Here is a 7,538-nt window from a genome sequence, read left to right as displayed (position 1 = left end):
CATTCTTTAAGTTTTAACTGATTCTGACTCATTAAACATTTTACTTAAACGCATAATACCTTAATGGGTTATATTTTGCATACTTATCTTAAACGAACAAATATTTTTTTTTATTAATTTTATTATACTGAACAAACCGAACCGAAATAAAGAAAACTGAGTAAAACAACACAAAAAAAAAACCGAAAACTAACCGAAATAAACAAAACCGACAAAATCGAAACAAAAAAGTAGAAATCAAATGCCGACCAAAACGAAACAAAAATACTAGAAAAAAAATAAACTGTAATGAAACCAACCAAAACGAAGGAAGAAAATGGAAACCGAACATAAACGAAACAAAAAATATCAAAAAGAACTAAAACAAAACTGAGAAAAAAACCAAAACAAAAGCAAAAAACCGACCAAAACAAAACGAAAAAAACGAGATGAATTTTTTTGGGTTTTTTCGTTTTGGTTTAGTTACACATTACGTGTGTATCAGCGCTTGACTAAACAGTTTTCTACTTATTTTCACCCTTTTTTTTAATCTTGGACTCATGCTAACTAATTCCAAATTTTTCATTCTTTTAGTTTTGACTGATTCTAACTCATTAAACATTTTACTAACATAATACCTTAATGGGTTATATTTGACAGACTTATCTTAAACTAAACAAATATATTTTTTTATTAGTTTTATCATATCAAATGAATCTTTATAAGTTTACTTACAACTATTATATGGAATATGTACAAGAAATGACGAGGTTGGAGAATCACATCACGCATAACCTGTCGTATAAAACTCACTGGAATAACTTCAAAAGGCGGATGAAATAAACGTAGAAAAGCTATAAGAAATAAACATCGGCTATCGTACTATATGATATATCGCAAGAGGATTGATAAATTAACTAGAAACATTTATCGCGTTGTAAGTTATCGGCGCCGCCGCATCGCGCGGGTTTTCTAGTAGTATAATTCAATTCATCACAATAATTGGGAATTTCTCCCTTAGAAAAGTTTTAACACCAAAAGCTTTTTAAAGAATGATGAAGGGGTGAAAATGTATCCCGACTTTACAGATTTTGTTATTTTTTATACTTAATTTTACAAGATTGTTTTCGAAATAGTAACTACTAAAGCTTACAAGTACTAAAGCTTAACTTGTAACGTAATTAAGTTTTAAACTTTTACCTTTTTACTGACATCAACTTGAATATCCTTTATTGATATGCCCATTATTTCATTAACCGAAACCCCATCTTATCTTTACGAACTTAAAAGATCAAATGCATTACACTTTTAACAATTTTAAAAATTTAAAAATCTCATGTTTCTAGCATATACATAATACAACAAACTATTTATTATACCTTTTTTTTAGATTATATAACATGATAGTGTTAATATATTAGATGGTACTTGGGTTATTAAGTGGCATGGCATCACATAAAACAAACCGTGCACATCCCAAACCATAAAATATTTTTAAAACTAGTCTCGTACCCGAATATATGTCTTATCACCAGTTCCAACCAAAGGTTTTTAGGTTTCACCTAGGTTCAGGTTCTTATATCATAAGTGCAATTTTAACTTGGTTCTAAGCATTTTGCATGATCAGCTGTGTTCAAATTAATATCAGGTCAAATATATCAATTCATACAAATAGAAGCTGCATATACCTTACAGGCTACAGTTTTAGAAAACTACAAATGCTAAAAACCTTAAAAACCGGTCATATAGCTAAAGATTTCTAGCCTAGAAGTCCAGATTCAACTTAGCAACCAAAGACTACAGTAATCAAAATTCGACACTGCTTGATAAATCATACACCATTTTCGATTCAAAACTTCAAGCACAACAAAAACACCAATTTCATCATGAAGTGAACAGTGTGCAAATCAGAAAGAAAGAAATTGCGGTAAGTACAATCATACAAATGAAATAAATCAATAAAAATAGATGTGAGAAATGGAAGACTATTGGAAGAATTACTAAAGATTTCTTGGAAGACACCGACGGGTTAGTCGTTACAAGAATAGACCGTTCAGTTTAAAATCAAAAGTGCAAAGCAACAATTAGTTGTTATTTGTTATCCATCAGGTTTCAAGGTTAGTCTTATGTGGTTATGTGTTACCCATTAGGAAACCCGGTCTAAAACTTAAAACCAATTTTGAAATATTGAACATTCAACTATAATTTTAACAACAATAATATCAATTTCAGGTTTCTAACAATTAGATTAAATAATGATGAATTATTTGTACCATGATATGATGAGATTTAAAATTTATACAAAAGTTATCTTGAAATAAACGAAAATTTTAGGCAAATAAATCTTAATGTTTAATAATATGTAATGGTTATAAAAAAGTTCTTTAAATTGAAATGTAATTTAAAAATAGGATGTGAACTTGAGGGGATAAAGTGGATATTAGATATGTTTATGGTAAGGCTAAGAAAATATAATAAATATATATATGAGTACATAAAAGGATTAGGAAGAGAAATTAATTTGATGACGTCATCAGAAAATCCATCCCCCTTCTTCGTTACGCCACCACCGCCTCTTTGATTTTCCCCGTCAGATTTAAAGAACTTTCACTGAATGTTGTAGAATTAGAACGGGCGGCAAAACGATTGATTAGTGTTGCAAATTGCAACATCGCCATCTCGAAGACGAACGGGTTGGAAACTCGGATGGCAAAATGAACATCAATCTCTATGAATCTTCATCCGCTCTCGGTGACACAGTTCTACAAATGTATATCCGGTTGTTGCGTGATGCACTGATGCTATTCGGTTATTAGAGAAACAATGCGATGGTTGGTGAAGAAGAGATGCGAGATACATCGTAATCCTATAAATGCTGATGAAGAGACGTGATGGTTGGCCGGTAACCGCCAATGCCTTAATGAATAACCCTATTATTATTATTCCTCCTGTTTTCTACATGGCAATGATAAAAAAAAATGGAAAAGTGACGTTAATTACAAAAATGGAAAAATGCAATTTTTTTTCCACCAATTCTAAATGTAGTTATTAGAATATATATGTTCCAGTCATACAAAAACAAAAGTACAACTTTTCCCTACCTTAATTGATTATATGTATCTAATGCAAACACATATTATTAGCCTTTTTGAAATCATAACACACTTCGGGTGTCAAGTATCGCTTCTCGATTACAATTCAAATTTTTGTTCAAGATTTCTTAGAAAGTTGGACTGCAAACTATATTCATAAGTTGCACTCTATTTATGCTACAAGTAAAAGGTCACAACCACCAACTTCTATCAAAAGCAGTTTAGAAAGTTGGACTGCAAACTATATGCTTCAAGAACCAACTCTTGCCATAAGAGTTTAGAAAGTTGGACTTGCTGTTGATTAAGCCTTATTTAAAACATTCAAGAAAAAAAAAAGAATTCTTCAAACATAAGTGATTGTCAGATATACAAGGTTGAACAATTCTGAAAAACTTAAAACTGAGATATGCTATCATACATCTGAAAGGTTTCGCATTACGATGGCATCAAGCTCATCTTAAAAAAAGAAGAGTTTCTGCTAATGATATCACATGAACAAGCTATAAATGATCAACTGTAAGTCGATTCTCAACCTCTACAATGGGGGAAATCATCTCTCTTATTCAAACTAGTTCATTAAAAGAATACCGTGATACCTTTAAAGAATTGTTGAACAAAGTTACACCAAGCAAAAGTTACACAGCTTGTGTGCTCGTTAAAGGCCTAAAACCTGAATTAAGTTGTCCTCTATAAGAGAGATGCAAACACACAAATTGCATGACTCTCACAAAATGTGACTTTGTTCTACAAGCAGCAAATATTCTTCTGTGAACCGGTTTCTATATCGTCCTCCATTGGAGAACTTGAGAAACAACTTACAATTAATCTCCTATAATCTGACAATGTGATATCATTAGCAGAAACACTTCTCATTTTAAGATGAGCTTGATGCCTTTGTAATGCTAAGCTTTCCAGATGTATGACAGCATACCTCAATTTTAGGTTGTGTTCAATCTTGTATACCAAACTTATTACAAATGACAATTAAGCTAATGGCATGTAATACTTTGGAAGGATTCTTGATGTCATGATGATATCCCTCTGTTATTTTGAACCAAAAGGGTCAGGCTTTCAAAAACTAAACCATTTTCTTGCATAAGCGAGACATCTTTTATGAGCAATGAAACTTCTTCACATACAAGAGTATATCCTCTTTCAAACTACAATGCCATTTTTGATACCTTTTGCAAAATAATCAGTCAGCAATGCAAATTGTGAGTCTAGAATCCAGTAACTAAACAGAACAATCAAAGACTGAATAAACAGTCATATTAAGTTCTACTTCATTAACACATCAAAGACTGAAGAAACAAGAAAAAACTAATCAAATTCAATAACATGCAGTCATGATTGAATCCAAAACAACAAATTCTATTTGCGAACTTGTCATATCAATTTGTTTCAATCACACAAAAGAAAATAAATCAATAAAATAGATATCTGTGCAGAAAAACGAGCTCTAACCATAACTGCTTATATCACAAATGCTATAAAGAAAAAAATTAACAAACAGCCTAGAAGACCAATAACTTGACAAGATCACAAGAACAAGAATATATGATGAATTCCTAAACAACACTTTCTCCTACCTTGATTGATTTTATTTGACTCGATCGCAAAATAAATAATTGCAAGTCTGTCTATAGATGTGTCTCACGTTTGAATCATAATATACTTCCTGAATCAATGCAAACCGTTAAAACAGTCAAGAATGTCAATTGTCAAGTATCTCTTCTCATTTACAATTAAAATGCTGTTCAAGATCTCTTGGACTGCAAGCAATAAGAATCAACTTTTTTCAAACAGTTGGTTTAGGGTGCACAAATGATTCTATTTAAAAACTTAAGAAAAAAAACCGTTCTTACAACTTAACTGAAACATTTTTGAACATTCTATAAATTCGAAAACGAAACCCTTTTCTTGCATAGATAACCAAAAAAGGTGCTTTATTTTGCATATATGACACATTTTTTTTTATAAACAATGCAAAATTTTTACAAACAAAATCATTTCCTCATTCAAAAACACTCTCTCTTATGGTACTTTTTGCAAGATATTTAAATGGTTCAAAGCTCACAAGTTCTATATTCTATTCATTAACACATCAAAACTTAAAGAAACAAGAAACACTAGCCAAATTCAATAATATGCAGTCATGATTAAATCCAAAAACAACCAATTCAACTAAATTCCAATAAACAAACTAAAATATAAATCATTGATCCAACTCTTAAAAACTGCCTGCCAGAAGCATCACCAACAAACGGCAATTTCAGCGTCCTTCCCATAACCGAATACCCAAAAGTATACACAAAACAAACACAAAAGGATTCTTGATATCATGATGGAATCCCTCTGTTTTAACTTAAGACAACATATTCAAGTTTCTTATTAACTATCAAGAGCCTCGCTTTCTAAAACTAAACCACTTTCTTGCATAATTCACCAACAAGGACGCTGCATTTTGCATAAATTAGACATCTTTACGAACAATGGAAACTCTTCGCATACAAAATCACTTCCTCTTTCAAAACACAATGTATTTTATTATACTTTTTGCAAGATAATTAGTCAGCAATGCCAATTATGACTCTTGAATCCAGTAACTAAGCAGAACAATGATAACAAATTCTACTTCAGTAACATATCGAACACCAAAAAAACAAGAAACAACTAACCAAACTCAGCAATCAAATCCAGAAAACAAGTAACGAAAATTAACCGAGTTTCAACAAACATACTCAACTTCAAAACTGCCTGTCCGCAGCCTCACCAACAAACGGCAACTTCGGAGTCCGCCCCATCACCGCATACCCAAACGTATACACAAAACAAACGAGCACGCCCACAAAAATCACACTATGACTCCACATCACAATCTTGCCCCCAATCCCATGTGGGCCCGGATTAAAAATCCTCTGCACCAGCATAGGCAAGACCAGCAGCACGTCAAGCACGACGGCCTGCATCGCATTGAACCGGGCATACCGACTGACATTGGTATTCCGAACAACCCCGATGTATAGTAAGAGGAAGGCGAGGTAGCTGGAGTAGGGGACGGAGCGGTAGAAGGAGAGTAAGGGGAGAAATGGGTCGAGAATGAGGCCGAGGGTTTGGGGGTATTGGGCGAAGAGGAATCGGCCGTATTGGAGGCCGTTGAAGAAGGGGAAAAAATATGCGGCGGCGGAGATAAGGCGGTCGGTGACTGGGGTGGTGTTGTAGGAGGCGGAGATGGGTGGTGGGTTTGGTGTTTTGGTGGTGGTGATTGGGCGGAGTGGTGGGAAGGTGGTTGGTTTGAGAGGGTGGCTGAAGAGGGTGGTTGAGCGGTGGGTTTTTGGTGGTGGTGGGGACAAGGAGAGGCGGAGGAGAGGTATGGTTGCCATTTTTTAAGGCACTGTAGTGATTTGGTGGAGATATGGTGCTCGGGGTTTTACAGAAAATAAGGATAACCAAAATTTGTTGAATGTTAAGTGCATAATTCGCATTAAACCTTACATCGAGTTAATAGTTTGTTTGACAGTTTAAAAAACCGTGTTTCTATCTTTATACGTCGACCGGTCTACAAAACAATTTACCAATTCCTAAAACTTAATCTGGTGATGGGGGGCATTTTCTGATAAGCTCTTTGAAGCGGGTGAAGACTTCATGAAACAGTTCACCCATCAGCTGTTGAAAATGACGGATTTCAATTATGGTTTCGTTTGTCTTGGCCTGTGAGTAGTACTCGTCTAGAAACACTTGCTGCATCAGCCCAATTACGAATACTGTACATTGGTAATGGAGTAAATCAATGTTTGCCTTCACTTTCAGTGAAAATCATAACAATCTCAGCCGATGTTAATACATGATTTGTTGTATGCAGTTGATCGAATAGGCTAGGGGTAGTTTAGCCATTAGAATACAATGTAATATGGCCATTCTCAAAGTATGTTTAGTGAACAAGGTCCATTCATTAGACTAATGGCCACACGCAACCCATCCGCTAGCCTAAGAGCTCATACGCATAGGATTTGGCGTATGAAGGCTCACTCGTTATCTGGAGAGCCCATTCGCTAAGGAGTTTAGCGAATGGGAAGCCATTTGCTACGAGAACGCCCCATTCGCTAGAGTGGTTCAACGAATGGGGCTTGGGCCTATAAATAGGTTGTTTCTGTTTATTTGGGCTTAGAGTTTTGGCCTTATTATTTAGGAATATTGGTTTTAAATAATCACAACTATCACTTATTGGCAAATAATAGGCCCAACTTTGCACTTGGCTGGTGGCGGTCCTAACTAAAGGAGTATTTGTTTTTAACGGGACGCGACTAACGGATGTTAACCCCGTTAGTGATTTGCTGACGTTGACCTTCTTCTCCGGCCGGAAACCTGCAACTCGCCTCCATTCTCCCTAATATCATCACACTGTCTCCCTCCCTCTTCAAAACACATCGGAAATTCGAAAATGAAGTACATGACATCTTCTTCCAT

The 7,538-nt window shown here is 34.6% G+C and overlaps 1 pseudogene; it reads right to left on the bottom strand.

Moving 5' to 3' along the window:
* Window positions 1–5,818: 5,818 nt before the first annotated feature.
* Window positions 5,819–6,454, bottom strand: LOC143604488 (protein TIC 20-II, chloroplastic pseudogene; annotated as a pseudogene).
* Between the last annotated feature and the right edge of the window lie 1,084 nt (window positions 6,455–7,538).

This window comes from Bidens hawaiensis, unplaced genomic scaffold (assembly GCF_021521415.1).
Source record: "Bidens hawaiensis isolate Kalapana, Puna unplaced genomic scaffold, B.hawaiensis_p1.1 tig00065338_1, whole genome shotgun sequence".
Classification (NCBI taxonomy): Eukaryota; Viridiplantae; Streptophyta; class Magnoliopsida; order Asterales; family Asteraceae; genus Bidens; species Bidens hawaiensis.
Note: the sequence above shows the minus strand (reverse complement) of the source record. Positions and strands in the feature narration are given on the sequence as shown.